Source organism: Camellia sinensis, chromosome 12 (assembly GCF_055761805.1).
Source record: "Camellia sinensis isolate YWXY chromosome 12, ASM5576180v1, whole genome shotgun sequence".
Taxonomy (NCBI): domain Eukaryota; kingdom Viridiplantae; phylum Streptophyta; class Magnoliopsida; order Ericales; family Theaceae; genus Camellia; species Camellia sinensis.
Window position 1 is genome coordinate 101,442,870 of NC_138972.1, and position 16,468 is coordinate 101,459,337.

Here is a 16,468-nt window from a genome sequence, read left to right on the forward strand (position 1 = left end):
TGATGATCGCTTGGAATTCCGTTTTATCGGCCACTCTTTGTGCCTCTTGAGGAGGTTCCGGATTAAGTTAAGTCAAAGGGTTATGTCTTGTGAACTATGTTTAAACTCTTGTTTTGTTTTCTTTTTGTGACTCTTATATAACTGTCACGACCCAAACCCGGCCCTATGGGTTTAAGCACCGTAACCGGCTAGTAATCTGAGATTACCGAAGGCCTGCAGAACAGTAACACAGTAAAACAGAGTACAGGGCCTGGCGGAAGCCAAAACAGTAAATAAACAATGCCCAATGAGCTGTGACAGTCTGTATGCAAAAAGACTTTTCATACATTTATACATAAACAGTACAGGACAGTATGCACAATATTTACAATCATTCAGACTAGGGACTCCACCCTAGGTAGCAGTACAGTGAACAGTCAGTCTATACAGAACAGTAAGACGGTACAGAAGGGGGAATTGTAAAACACCCCTATGCCTTAACACAATAGGCTCGGAACCTCGCAGTGAGGCACGGTAGTTGGCTTGATAAAACTGGAGTAACTTGACGCTCCTAGTCGCAGTCTGGTGCCTGTACACCTACATATATATATGAGCAGTGAGCTAAAGCCCAGTGAATAACATAATGCGTAAAGGGGTTAAGAATGAATGTCCTTACAGTAATGAAAACAGTTCAATTCAATCAGTATTTCAGTTGTTCAGTACAGTAAACAGTCATATGTGGTACATCCATTAGCATATCAGTACAGTAAATAGTAGGTCTTAAAAGACTGAACAGTAGTGATGGCCATCAGTCAGTAAACAGTAGTGGCTCCACGAGGGAACCGACAGAGATCTCTGTAACAGTAACAGTCAGTAATAGTGGGTACTAAGGATGCCACAGTACAGTTCAGAAATAAAGGACATACATTCATTCAGTAATACCAGTTCAGTAAACAGTTCAGTTCAGTAGTCAAAAGATAATCAGTTGAACATATCTTTACACAATTGTTACTCACAGAGTTCGGGCTATAGTATGCTAGAGCGTGTCTCCCCAGTCGCCAACCCTACACAGTTAACAGATTGAACACACTAAGCTACACAGCTGGGAAAGACAACAACTTGGTCCCTAATGCCTCGGTGTGTTCTACATCTATATCCTCATTAAGATGTCTTAAACTAGGCCTAAGAATGCCTAGAATGGGATGAGGATGCAAGGATGTACACGTAAAAGCATTTTTAGAATTTTCAGAAAAACAGAGTTCCGCTCGAGCGCAGGTTTACCCGCTCGAGCGGTCATGCAACAAAGGTACACGCTCGAGCGTAACATTTCCCGCTCGAGCGTACTGTAAAAGTACTAGATGGGTGAAATCTCCGCTCGACGCCCGCTCGAGCTCGAGACATGACTCCGCTCGAGCGCCCAATCCTCCGCTCGAGCGGACTATAAAACAGTGTAGAGAGATGCTGGATGCTCGGATTCCACGCTCGAGCGGCACTTCCTCCGCTCGAGCGGAAGTGCAGAATCTGGGAATTCCAGATTGCACCTCCAAGCTCAAACTCACATTCAAATGCATTAAAACCAATCCTCTTGGGCCCATTTTCTGGAAAACATTTATAAACACATAGAATAACATGGTTCAAAGCTCGATTTGAGAAATCAAAGCCCAAGGGTGTTTAATTCAAACTCAATTTCAAACCATTTTCATGGACAAGAAGAACATGCAAACATGCATGAATTCAAATCATTTTGAAGCTCCAATTTGATGCTCTAAGGAGCCAATTCTTTTCAAAACATGATGAAGTCATGGACTTAAACATAATTGTGAACATGCATGCACCCTTTTGCCATGAACTCAACTCCAACTTCAACCAAGAACACATGCAAGCATGAATTAAGCTCTATATCAACATGTATGAACTAAACCATGACTTAGCTCTACAATTAGGCATGAACCATGCAAGAATTAGTTCAAACACAAGAATGAGAAGATGAGATTCATACCTAAATTCCTTGAATGCAAGTCTAGAGGTTCAATTTAGCAATCTACACTTCAATTACCAAGCAATTCTTCAAGATGAATCCAAGATCAATTCAATTCTCTCTCTCTCTCTACTTGGTCGGTTGAGCCTAAGGGATGAGCTGATGCAATGTGTACGTGTGAGTGCAATGAGGCTCCAAGATGTTATATATTGAGTGGCCACTAAGGCTAGTTTGGTAATTAAGTCAAACTTATGCAATTGATCAATAATTAATCTAATTTAATCGTACCTAATCAGTTTTTAGATAATTATACCATAAATTCACATTAATTATGAGGATCATAAAACATCAATCAATTCTGGATTCGGCCGCCGATAAGGCCTTCAATTTGCAGTTTAAACATAAGACACGAACAGATCAAACAAACAGTCAACAGATAAAATGCAATTCAAACAGATGTATTCATTTAATTCAGTTTCAATTTCGGTCAGTCAGTTCAGTACTTTTAATCAGTTCAATTATCAGTCATGATCAGTTCAGTTTAACGGTAATCAGTGTTTATCGGTAAGCAGTGGTGAGAGTTATTACAATAACCTCTAACTATCTGTACATTGGGCTAAGTCCCACTTTTGTTTTATATGTATCAGCGGGTGACGTAAGACTACTATATTATGACGTCGCGTGCATGTATGTAAAAGTTTTATCTTAACTGTCTCATGTATATCTGCACAGCTCAATGGACAATGTATTTTGCATATTTTCTTTCACTAGCTCTTTATAAATTGCTATTGGGTCAAAGTGTAGCATTTTTACCCTTTTTAAAACTTTTGGGAAGTGTATTTGAATCCTTTATTTTGTTTTGGAAATCCTTGGTGTTATTGAATGTTGGTTTTGGAGGAGTATAATCTGATTTAATCTTGTTGGGTTTGGTTGTTCGTGTTTGTTCTGGTATAAAGTTCCTTGGAAACTTAGAAATTTTGCCTTGGGGTCGACACTAGCCTTCCTAAGGGTCGACCCTTACATGTTGTAATGTTTCTTGAAGTGTCGCTGGAATATAGGGTCGACACCAGCCTTGGTGGTGTCGACACCTGCGTGTTTTTTTCAAATTTTTGGGCTGGTTTGGGCCCTACCTTTGGGGGGGGGGTGTTTGGGCCTATTATTTTATTGACCTTGGGGCTACTTCTCTACAATTATAAATAGGTCCCAAACATAATTTCATTTCACTTTTCTCTCATTTCCTCTCTCTCAAACCGTAAGTTCACCTCTCTCTCTCTCTAAAATCAAGTTTTTGGTACTAAGATCTCTAGATCTACTCACCTAGAGTGATTGTTTCACCATGGTCCTTTGAGAAAAAGTGTAGATCTCGACGAGGGCTTCCTCTTGGTCCGATTGGTTCGTGGTTTCATTGCCATTGACTTTTGGGTCGTCATCTCTTGGCTTCATGAGGTAGGGATTTCTTTGATTCTTTTTAATGCCCCTACTATGGATAGATATGTGGTATGTTTTTATTGCATAAAAATCATGTGGTATGGATTCATTTTCGAAAATCATGTTAGAGGGTATAAGATATGGGTGTAGAGATTGAAATTTCATGAGGTGGGGGATGTTGGGTTAAATTTGGGGTGTGATTTATTATATTCATGAGTAGAAAATCAAAGCCCTAAATTTTATAGTCATGTCTAATGGATAAAAATGGATGGAAATTGTGAGATGATTATGTTATAAACTTATGAAATGAGGTTAGTGTGTTGGAATTTGATTTAAGATTTTAAATTGGACTTTACGATTTGGGTATTATCTTGGTGTTGGATTTGACTATGTTTTATTACAATAAATTAATAAATTGTAAATAGTACAAAAAGAAAGGGAACACAACCGTGAAATTGGATTTATTTAAAGAATTACATTCCCATTAAATAGAAATGATGTGAATTATAACTTGCCGCCATGATAGAGATTTCCTATTCAAAATTATGGAAAGTGAATTGGACATGTTTTTTGTGAAATAAAGTAAAAAAATTGGGGTTAAGACATAAGGTGAAGAATGTTATTGTAGAAGGAAAAAGGTAATTGGTTTTGAAATGAAAGGAATGAGAAATAAAAACAATATGAGTCCCGGAGATTTATTTGAGTTTAGATCGCTAATGCTTTACTTCCTTGTTGTGATTGTTGGATTTTGAACCTCTTGAGAATTGAAAATTGTTAAAACTCATGCGTTGAAAATACAAACACTTAAGGGTTTTGTTCTTGGTCATCGGTGGTGGATGACATTATTGTGTTGAACGGTTGCATGTATGTTTTACGCTTGAGTTGGTTGCACTCTGTTGTGGTTACGTGTATGCATTGCATTTGTTGGTTGTACCTTGTTATGTTGTGATGATCGAAAGGGGTGTAATGCGCTGAGAATCAGAGGTACCATTGCCTTCCAGCTAGCGCTTGGAGAATTGGCTGCGCTGAGAATCAGAGGTACCATACCCTTCCAGCTAGCGCCTGGTAAAATGGAGCAGAGGTACCATTCCCTTCCAGCTGGTGTCTGGTAAATTGGCATGTTGTTGTTGAGAGGTGAAACCATTGGCTTACTGTGCTTGAGGCAAGTAGAGCGGAGAACTGTTGTTATTGTTGTCTTACTTGGTTATGTGTATTATGTGTTGTGATGATCATGATTCGACGAGAAGGAATTGTCTCATACGTAGTGTAGATGTGTTTGAGTATGTTTGGACATGTTGAGAGTGGTTGGGGGAGTTGCCTACCAGAAATGAATTATTGATAATATCTCTTTTACTTGAACGTAAGGTTGAGAAACAATGAATGTGTGGAGTCACACTTGGGTTTTTATTTTGAATTGATAAATATATGAAGGCATTAGTTTTGGTGAACGTGTTCCAAAAATATAAAGTGAGTATTATGGGTATTTGTCACAAATGGAAACATGGAAATGGGTAAGAGTTGTTCATTGGGGAAAAGGGTAGTAAAAGTGGAAATTGATGTTGTTAAATAACTGAATGATTTTGAGAATAGTACATATATATATATATATATATACTTTGGTTATAAAATATCACATTATTTATATGGTATGAGATTAGCATTCATAATCATAGCTATCTATAAGTTGTTATTGTTGAGAATCATGTTGAGATCCCTACTGGACTATATGTTCATCCTACGTTGTTGAATCTTTTTCAGGTGATAATCAGGATGTGCTACAAGATTTCAGATCTTCTTTATTTGTTGGTCACGGGGCCTCTTTATGTGTAGGCGGAATGCCATTGATGAAAAAGGGTTACACCCTTCTTCTTGATTTTTAAATGACGTAAGCCTACGGGCAACTTCTTTAATTGTATATTCATGTTGCATTCATTTTATCCGACTGAGAGAATTCTGTACATATATATTCCTTGAGAATATTATGAGCTTCTGTATGCTAACTCTGAAATGGAAATGTATAATAAAGGCTTGGTAATAGTAATCCGAGTAATAAAAAGTGGGGCGTGACACAGAGGCCTTTGGTAATCCGAGGATTATTAGCCGGTTACGACGCTAAACCCATGGGGGCGGGATTGGATCGTGACAGTGTATATCAAAATTTTCCTAAATAATTCCCCTCCAAAATCTAATTATTTATAATGAGTTATAAGCATAGTATCTCCCTAATCCTTTTACTTCTCAATATAGTGCAATTCGGGTGAATTCAAGGGTTGTTGTAGATAGGTTGACCAAAGCTGCACACTTTTTGGCTACTAAGAAAAAATTTTCGCTTGATCGATTAGCAAAAATTTATGTGGATGAAATTGTGAGATTGCATGGTGTGCCGGTAACTATTGCTTCAAGCTGAGACTCACGGTTCACATCCCATTTTTGGCTTAGTCTTCAAAATGCCTTGGGTACTAAATTGAGATTCAGTACAGCTTTTCACCCCTAAACTGACGGGCAATCCAAGAGGACAATCCAAACTTTAGAAGACATGTTGAGAGCTTGTGTCCTAGATTTTTGAGGTAATTGGGATGAACACTTGACCTTAATAGAATTTGCATATAATAATAGTTATCAATCAAGTATTGGAATGGCTCCCTATGAAGCTTTATATGGGTGAAGATGTAGAAGTCCAGTGTGTTGGGATGAGATTGGAGAGAGAAAATTGTTAGGGCCAGAGATTGTTCAAATTACTACTGATAAAGTGCGTATTATTCGAGAAAGGTTGAAAACGACTCAAAGTAGACAAAAGAGCTATGCAAGTAATCGGAGGAGGGATTTGGAATTTCAAGTTGGAGATCATGTATTTTTACAAATCTCGCCATGGAAGGGAGTGATGCGATTTGGTAAGAAATGCAAACTAAGTCCAAGGTATATTGGGCCATTTAAGATACTAGAGTGCATTGGCAAGACTGGTTATCATTTGGCTTTACCACCTAGTCTATCTCACATACACAATGTGTTTCATGTATCCACGTTGAAGAAGTACATGCCTGACCCATCACACGTGTTAGATTTCCAACCAATCCAACTCAAGGATGATTTGTCTTATGAAGAGGAAGCCATAGAGATTGTGGACATGAAGGATCAAGTACTATGTTCCAAGACTATACCACTAGTAAATGTATTGTGGAAAAATCATGCTTTGGAGGAAACTACTTGGGAGCGGGAGGATGATACGAAAATTTGATATCCACATCTTTTTCAAGGTATGAACTAGACTAAATAAATAAATTTCGTGGATGAAATTTCTTTTAGGGGGGTAGAATTATAATATTCCCAACATTCACCTTGAGCCAAACACACTCGTAAGTTAAACTTCACTTACGATATCAAAACCCAACTCCAAACTTGATAGTAGGTGTGACCAAACACTCCTTTCCAACTAAAAACAAAATGCAGATTTTTTTAGTTCATTGTTTTCATTCTTTTCTCTCTAACTTCTCTCTACATTCTCCCTCATTTTCCTTTACCTTCTTGGTGGCCAAACACCACACCTTTGCTCCACCCTTACACCACCACCTTAACCCACCATCTCCACCACCGCCGGCCATCTTATCTCGCCGGAAAAAGGGTCCGGTCGGCCACTCCTTCACTCCATCCGAAAATAGCACAATAGAAGTACCAACTCTAGATTTTTCTTAATCTTTTGAAGAATCAAAGCTTGGGGTTTATTTTCTTGATGGATTAGAGGCTCTTAATGAGTAAGAATCTTTCCCTAAAAAGTTTAGTTCAAGATTTTACATATTTTGAGTTAGAGATGATAAATTTTTTATTATTTTAAACCTATTTTGATTTGTGGTTTGATTGTTGAGTTTTATACTCTCAATTAGTTTCTATGAATGTTTTACATGTAGAAAAATGATCAATTTGATGGTTGTTTTGGAGATTGAGATTTGGGTTAATCTAGGGTTTGAATGTGATGTAAAAATTGGAGATTTTGGTGTTAGAAAATTTATATGTTGAAATTGATTTAATAAATGGTGGATTGGGTATCTCTATGTTCCATGGAGGAATTTTATAAATGATTGAAGTGGTTTTACCTAAGTTGTTGAGTTTATGAAAATGTTAATTTTTGACTTTTGTAGTTAATTGATGGTGGTATTGTGCATAAAAATTGGTTAGATATTTAAAAAGTTAATAACTCAAAAATGTACAAAGGATGGGTGTTGTGGAGATTGGTTAAGTTGTTTGGGTGACTTGAAGTTGAAGGAGTTTTTTAGCTTGTCATTCCATAGCATGTCATTTAGGATCAATTTTGTAGATGTTGTAATTTTCATTGAAAGTTTTTCCCTAATTTTAGATCCCATTTACTAATTGTTAGGATTGGACGAAGGCGCCTCTACACCTCTTGGGAATTAATTCATAGAGTTTCAAATCTACGTTTTTGCTATTTTGGAAGTGAGTATACTTACCGTGGAAATTACCTTACCTCTATCTTTATTACAAAGTTTGAAAATATTTTTGAATTAAAGGAAGTGAATGATACATTTCATCATGATATATGCATAAAAAGAAAATCTATAAATCTATTGAGGCCAAGGGTTGAGTTTAAATAAATATATGATTTCATTTGTAAAATGAAGCATAAATTTTTTTTATGAGAATTTATTGAAGTTGTGTCCTTCAAATTTTATAATGATGATGATTGAATGACAATGAAACGTTATGCGAGGGTATTTATTATATTGATCATATAACTGAATATAGCCTTTGGGGCCACAAGGGCCAAATTGCTTTGGTGTCCTGGGGACCGAAATGTTTTAAGGACCATAAGGGTCGTTGTACATAAGGGGTCCTGGGGACCGAAACATTGAAATGAGAATTGAAATGCTACAATGACATAAGCTATGTTTCTATGGTTATGTTTTGGGTAACGGTATCGTCACCACCTAAGTCGTGAGATAACGTGACCCTAAGGCTATGTGGTTCGTATGATGGACATGAAATCTTAAAGTATTAAAAAGTTGTATTTTTGTTTACTTTCATTATTCAAATGTATTTTTTTTTCTACCTTATGAGATTCCTTGGAAAAATCTTGATAACGGTTTATGCAATTTTTATTTTTATTTTTTTTATTTCGTATAAATTTCAGTCCAATTAAGCTCTTATGCTTATTATCTTTATTTTGAACCCAATTGGAAGAAGCAAGTTTTATAACTCCATGGTATTGGTATACTCATTGGGATTTAGCTCATTCTTTTTAAATAATTTATTTATTTATTTATTATTATTATTTTTTTTCAGATTTCTAGACTTTTGTGTGGCTCTCCTCAACTTGGAAGATTAGAATTTTTGAAGGATCAAATGTGGGCATTTGTAGTTGAGGTTTTGCTTAGAGTCATTCTAGAATGTAGTTTTATCCTTTATTTTTTTTTAAGAAGGAGGTTGCTTGTAAATATTTACTTCGTGAAGTTGGATGTATTGGTGGATTCGTGAATAGTATGTTTTATTTTGGGGAAGTGATGCTTGGGAACTATCTTGTAGCATGATGATATTTTTGTCTTTGAATAGATCATCTCATATATGTTGGCCAATTGAAAGATCTTATACACTGTTGGTGATGTGGTGATGTGATATAAGAATTATACAGGTGATTATTGTGTACAGGTGCTATAACATTTAATGTCCACTCTCTTGGCGGGGTTTTGCCTTGCCAAGATTGGGTTGTTACAGTTATATTTGCCCCATTCCTAATGTTGGGCTAGACTTAGACAACTTTTTTAACTTGTCAAAGTCATGCTTGTTCAAGTTAGTAATTAAAGAAGTTGTGCTTGCCCCATTCATATTGTGAATGCGAGTTTAAAAGGTTGTTCAAGTCTACCTTAAGTTGGCAAAGAGGGACAATAGGAATAAAACAAGCTCAAAAATATTTTTTTGCTTATCTTTAACTAAATTTGTAAATAAGTTATTGATTCATAAACTTTAGAAAAAAAAATTTATTTAAAACAATTAATTGTAATAAAATTTTCATTTACTATCTTAATTTTAATAATTTCAATTTATAAAAAGCAGCACACCATATGTACATCAAAAATAAAAATAATAAAACACAAATTTAAGTAGTTAGGCCCAAAATATTTACATTTATGTGATAGAGATTCCACTATGAATAAGATTAAAAATACGAGATTTTCAGAACACTCAAAAAATACACTACTATATGAACTCGTGAGCTCTTACTCACCTAAATGCCCATGATATTTTCTCACCTCTTACATTTTTGTGTTTTCATCTTCTCTATAGTTCCCATGATTATTTATAATAGTTTATTCATAAGAATTCTAATTCTATACAATTATATAACTAAATGTTATACATATTCAGGGGTGATTATTATTTATAATAGTTTATTCATAAGAATTCTAATTCTATACAATTATATAACTGAATGCTATACATATTCGGGGGTGTTTGAAAAGCAAAAAATTATTATTATTATTTTTTTTTTGTTGCTAAAATTTACAAAAAGACAAAATAGGTTAAAATAGTTAATAAGACAAAATGTTATATCAAACCCATAATCATTTCACTTTTTATCTCACAAATATAACACTTTATCTCACAAATATAACACATTCAACTACGAAAAATTTAACCTTCTTTTCAAATACAAATATTTTAACTTATTAAAATAGTCAAAAACTAAAATAATCTATTAAAATAGCTAACTTCTCAAACGAGACTTAAATTTTCGAGTAAATTTCGAACGCTACTATTATAACCCAACATGGGTATTTACGTGACACACTCTAACTTCACTTATAGGATGTTGGCCCCGTTTGGTAGAATTGTGAGAAAGTGATTATAGATTATAACTTAACAGATTATAACTTACAGCTGTAAACATAACCTGGTAACTTGTTTGGTGCAGCTGTGGGATTATGAATTTAAGCAGCATAGTAGTGTTTGGTAAATAAACTGTAAAATAGCTTTTTGCTGTGTAATTGTCATTTTTGCCCTTATGAACATAAAAATTATAATTTTGTCATTTTCTCCGCTTAAATTTTGAAAAAATTATTTCATTAATGGAAGTTGATATAATTAATATCTAATTTGGTACATTTTTCCGTTACATCAAATTTTTTATTTTTATTTTTTTTATATTTTAATATTGAGTTCACAAGGGAACAAAAAAATGCCATTGCAATAAAAATGTCATTTTTTTTTAATATTGAGTTCACAAGAGAAGCCTAGCCCTTATTCATAATTTCTTTAGATATACCTCATATTGTATTTAATTATGATATTTTTTTTTTCAATTATGACTGAAAAAATTAAAATTATTATTTTTTTTTTAATTATAAGATATATATGGTTCATGCATAACGTTTCCTCTTCTTATGTATACTTTATAACCTGAATGCTATTTGATCAAATTGGATAGGCCAGTTATGAGAGCAAAATTAGTAAATAAAATAAAATGGATAATTGCCAGAAAAATCATCAAAACTTTTTCCTTTTTAAAGGTAACAATAAAAGAACAAAACTTTGAGGCATAGCCTCAACAATTCATATAGGAACACTAAAACAATACTTCTATCAAACAAGTTTTCATGATTTTATTTTTTCTTTTCTTTTCAAAAAACAAAAGGCTATAACAAACATCCCCTAAATTTGACAGTAGCTGAACAATACAACCAAATCTAAATTCCATCTCTGAGTAGTCCTGAGAAAATTGTTGATGCTATTTGCTAAGCAAACCAAACATATTATCTCCATTAGCTTCTCTTCACTCCCAACAAATATGGAAGGCAGAGAAGCTGTGAGCTCTGAGTATGTTGAAGTAGGCCTTGCTAGCTCAAACTGAGACCTGAAATCCATGTCCACTATCAACCTCACTGTTTCATCACCACCACCATTGATGTCCTCCATCAAAACATCTATATATTCATAATCACCTGTAAATTCAAACACTTCATGAACACAACACAACACACACACATCAAAAAATGGGTCCTTACCAAAATCCAATAATCCCATGGACCTTCTAAACATTATTCACAGTTAAGAGTTAGAGCACAGGTGACCTTCTACCCTTATCCTAAACATTATTCACAGTTAGGAGTTTGAGCAGCATTTGCAAAAATTCACATAAACCATTCATGTGATTGTGAAATTTCTTTTGATACTTTTTCGGGCTGAGATCTGTCATTACTCTAACAAGGCTGGTTATTCTTTCATTGTTAAATTTTCACCAAGTTTCAAACTTAAATCAAAATTAGCTCAATTAAACTTAAATCAGAATATTTACAATTAGAAAAGTAATAAAATGAAAACAATTAACAAACATAATTTAATTTTCAAGCTAGATAAAGTTTGAAAGATTTGTTGTGTAGGGATAAATTAGAGGATCAAATACTGTTTTAAACCCAAGTTCCACATACATTTGATGCTTCGCAGGTAAAACTATCATCATTCCCAGGTAAGATATGTTTGAGGTTTCACTCTTATTCTTAATTTTGAATCCTGCTGGAACTTTTAGGTTGAAAATACATATTTGGCTTGGCATTATATTTGGTCTCCTTTGTGCACATTGTTCTTTGGTATCACTTTTCTGGATGGACCACTTTCAATATGAAAAACACTTGAAGATTCAAATTAGTAATAAATTTTTGCACATTTATCTAAAATAGAAAAGGAAGTTGAATGCATATCTAACTTCATTTACTAAAGAAAGATTGGAATTACAGAAAGAGTACTTCATTGGTTTAGGTTGTAAATTGGGAATTAACATATATTTTAGAACAGATTTGAAGTTAGAACAGATTTGAATATCTTAAAATGCCAACATTGCCTTGTGCTTTGAAAATTCCATCTTAAGTTTGATTATTTGGTGTCATTTTCAAAGAAAATGCAAGAGTGCAAAGTATAATTAATTCCTTATTTTTTCATTTTTTTCCTCACAAATTCCTTTTCAATTCCAAAATCTGAACACAATCATAGTAAACTTTTTAAAAAGGAATTAGTGTTTTAAAAATTGCAAACGAACACTATCTTAATTCTCAAGACTAGATCAATAAAATGTTCCCAGCCCTTAAATTCAAATCAAGAAAACTCTGAAACTGATGGAAAACTAAACTAACAAATTTATGTCTTGACTTGGAGAGTTGTTCAGTAAACTTGAATCCGTCACATGATCTGATATAAACTCTATTTAGACATATAAGATTTTTTTCAATTGGATAAAATTTTATCAATTCATGTGTATCTTGTATTCATTTGTAGATCGATTCTTACATTTGTAGCAGTACTATTAGCTCTAGAAAAAGTTCAAAAAACTATCTAAAAATAAAATTTATAGACCAAATTAATACTTGATGTAGCTTACAAATGGCTCATGATTCTCATTTGGTGCAAAATAAATTGAGTCTGAACCAATTTTTTTTTTCTCCTTGATAGCTTTCAGTCCAGCAGCAACATCACAACCACTATAAATAAATTCTAAATTGAATGTTTAATGTTAATTATTACCCAATTAGCTTTCAATGAAATGTTGAAAAACCCAAGTGGGGATACAAAACAATGCTACAAAATTGGAACATGTGATATGTGTTTTGTTACACTAGATGTGAACTCACCATGTTCTGGAGTTGGGTGATTGGTAAGTTTTTTTTTTTCATTTTTTTCATTTTTCTTTGATTAATGTATACAATCAAAACTAGCAAATCAAAACATGAACCTAAAAACAGTATTAAAAAAAAAAATCATTTTAAATCTGTTAAGGCCCCCTACCCACTTCTCTTCATCAACCCATAAATCATAAGCCTACATGAACCAGCAACCAAAATCGATGAGAGAGAGAGAGAGAGCAACCAGAAACCAAAAACAAACACAAATCTTAACGAATTTGAACACAGAGCAACGAAAAACCAAAAAAATCCTAAATTGAGGTGTATATCTATATATAACAAAACATAGGGTTTAGGGTTTCAAATCTTACTTTTTGGTGGAGATCAACGTAAAACAGGGACGATCGCCGGCGATCTTCAATGTATGGAGCAGTTTTGTCATTCGGCAGCGAGAGGAGAGGAGAAGAGGAGAGCGTCGTTTGAGAGGAGAGGAGAAGAAAAACATGAGGTATGAGACGAAGAAGTATGTTTATATAGTGATATTTTCGTTATTCCTTAAGTTTTGGAGGGGCATTTAAGTCATTTTATCCCTCCAAAAACAGCTGCGCACTTAAGCTCAAAATTTATGCACTCTTGGAGCAACTTTTCCATTTAAGCCGCAAATGGCTTAAATTAAGCCACAAGCTGTACCTCATAAGTTGTATCAAACATATCAATTTAATTTAATTTAAGTCAAAAGTTGATTTAAGTTAAAATTTTTTTTTACCAAACACCCCCGTTGTATCCCTAAATCGAGTGTCCATGTTATTTGGTCATTATGCAATAATGCTGCAAGTTGTTATTTGTGGGGGGTGTTTGGTAACTTGGTTTTTGTTTTTTTTTTTTTTTTTAAATTTTTTTTTCACTACAAGACAAATGTTTAACAAAATAAAAAAAAATAAGTTCAAACAAAATATCACATCAAATTCTATAATCATTTCACTTTTTTTCTCACAAACATTACATTTAACCACAAAAAAACACAACTATCTTCCCAAACACAAAAAAAAAAATTTCTCCAATAATATCCTATAACTAAAAAAACCTACAAAAAAAAAAAAAAAAAAACTTACTTTCCGAACACTCACTTTGGCCTCGTTTGGGAAGTGGCTATTTTAGTAGGTTTTTTGGCTATTTTAGTAGGCTATTTTAGTTTTTGTGTTTGGGAAGATGAGATGAATTTTATTTGAGTTGTTGTATTAAAAAATGTGTTGAAATGATGTTTGAAATTAAAATGACAAATTTATCCCTAAAAAAATATTTTTTTAAATTGCTATCAAGGGGTAAAATTGTAAAATGCTCATGGATGGAACAAGTGACAAAGTGACAGTGTAGACTGTGCCTACACTGCCGCTGTGCAGTGCTATATATATATATTTTTTTTTGAAAAAACTAGCCAAAAGTGATTTTTTGGCTAAAAATTTTTGGAGACTATAATAGCCTCTTTAGGCGGTTCCCAAACAGCGCCTTTATTTGTCCTCTTGCTCGAGTCCATGAGATCCACGTGAACCTCCTCGACGTGTTTTCTATGCCACAACCCAAATCTCCGTGGAAAAAAAAATAAAAAAATAAAAAAAAAATTGCGTTTTCCCTGGCGTTACACTTTACTGTTTAACATCTGTCTCAATTTTTATGTCTAAAACTTCATTCTTCAAACAATCTGCAATTTATTGTCATCCATTTGATGGCACTAAAAACCTACACCTTATTTTCCGATGTACCAAAAAAAAAAAAAAAAAAAAAAAAAAGCTGAAAACCTACACGTCATCCATACACCTGTATGCTCTCACCACATTGTATCTCCACGTCAAGTGCATAGGTGCAATTGTTACCCGCACAGTTCACTTACGACTTGCACTACTTGTTTGATGCTTCACAGTTCTTCCACTTGTCACAACATATTTCACGAGCCCATATAAGTTGTCAACTGATTACCCCATTAGGGTATGTTTATTTTGAAGGATTAGGTCATGAGATTACACTGTTAGTTTCATCGGACTAATAGTCTATTGTTTGTTTTAAAAGTTTTGCTCCGGACTAATAATTTTTTGGACTATTAGTCCCATATTTGTCGGACTATTCTATCCAGGGATGGGATAGAAATCATGGGATAACTCATCCCATGAGATTAGCCAATGAAATTACATTTTTACCCTCTAATATTTAATTATGTATTATATTTAGTAAAATTCAAAAAAATTTAAATGTCTCAATTTAAAAATAAAATAATTTTATTTAATTTTTATTTTTGTTTTATTTATTTAATTTTTTAAAATATTTTTTTATAGATATTTTATTGATGTTTTACTTTAAAATTTTGTTTATATTTTATTTAATTTCATTATTTAAATTTTAATAGATGTTTTATTTTATTTCATTATTTAATTATTATTATTATTTAAAATAAATTTATTTAAAATTTTAATTAAAAAATAACATATATTTTTTATTTTTATTTAATTTATTAAAAATAAATTTATTTAATTGTACAAAAAATAAAATAAATTTTTATTTAATCTAACTAAAAATAATTAAAATATTAAAGTTATGTTTAATATTGCTATTACTTAGTAAATAATTAAAAAGGGTAAAATAGTCATTTGAGCATTTATCATTTTCCATAATATCCTAAACAAATATTGAATTTACTAAAAATAGTCCAGTCCAGACATCTAATCCCATAACTAAACAAATATAGGATACAAATCCAGTCTAACCGAATAGTCCGGGAGACAATATATCCCATGACTAATAGTCCGATAGATTACAATCTTCCTTATCCAGTTCGTCCAAACAAACATACCTTAATGATTAGTCTTTTTTGTTGATTGAATCAGATTATTCCTATATCATCCTAGATGACTTGAGATCAAAATCAATTGTCCTTGATGAATTTGATCTCTGGTTAATCTATCGAACCTACCAAATTCATTCAAAATTTAAATGTTCTCTCTCACTCTTGCAATCATCCCATATATCTCAACTAATCTTCTATCTGTATTGTCGACACCGTCACACTGTCACTTCAACGTCGCCACCTAAATATATTACTTAAAAAAAAAATAATAACAAATTTTAATTTTAATTTTAGATTATTATATTAAATAATTTATTTTAATTTAACACTTAAACTTTTATCAAATAATATTTTAACTTAAAAAATTTAGTATTTATAAAATTATTTTTTATTTTTTATTTTCAATTTTACCAAACAACACATATAATCTTATAAATTATTAGAGCATCTCCAACGGTAGTAGGCATTTTACCTATCTAAATATTACTATAAAGTATATATTTTATTTTGCCTATCAACTGTTTTATGTTTTTACTCCAACCATGCTCTTTATTTTAGCTATTAATCCAAATACTATTAATTTTATAGAATGCCACGTCAACAACAAAGATGGAGGGAAATGATCCTAAT

At 32.9% G+C, this 16,468-nt stretch overlaps 1 long non-coding RNA gene across 1 annotated transcript; it reads right to left on the reverse strand.

Moving 5' to 3' along the window:
* Window positions 1-10,861: 10,861 nt before the first annotated feature.
* LOC145804683 (uncharacterized) lies at window positions 10,862-13,519 on the reverse strand. Its single transcript, XR_014346930.1, has 2 exons — window positions 13,374-13,519; window positions 10,862-11,331 (listed from the first exon to the last, which is right to left on the reverse strand). It is a non-coding gene; the product is annotated as an uncharacterized LOC145804683 (long non-coding RNA).
* Window positions 13,520-16,468: the final 2,949 nt, after the last annotated feature.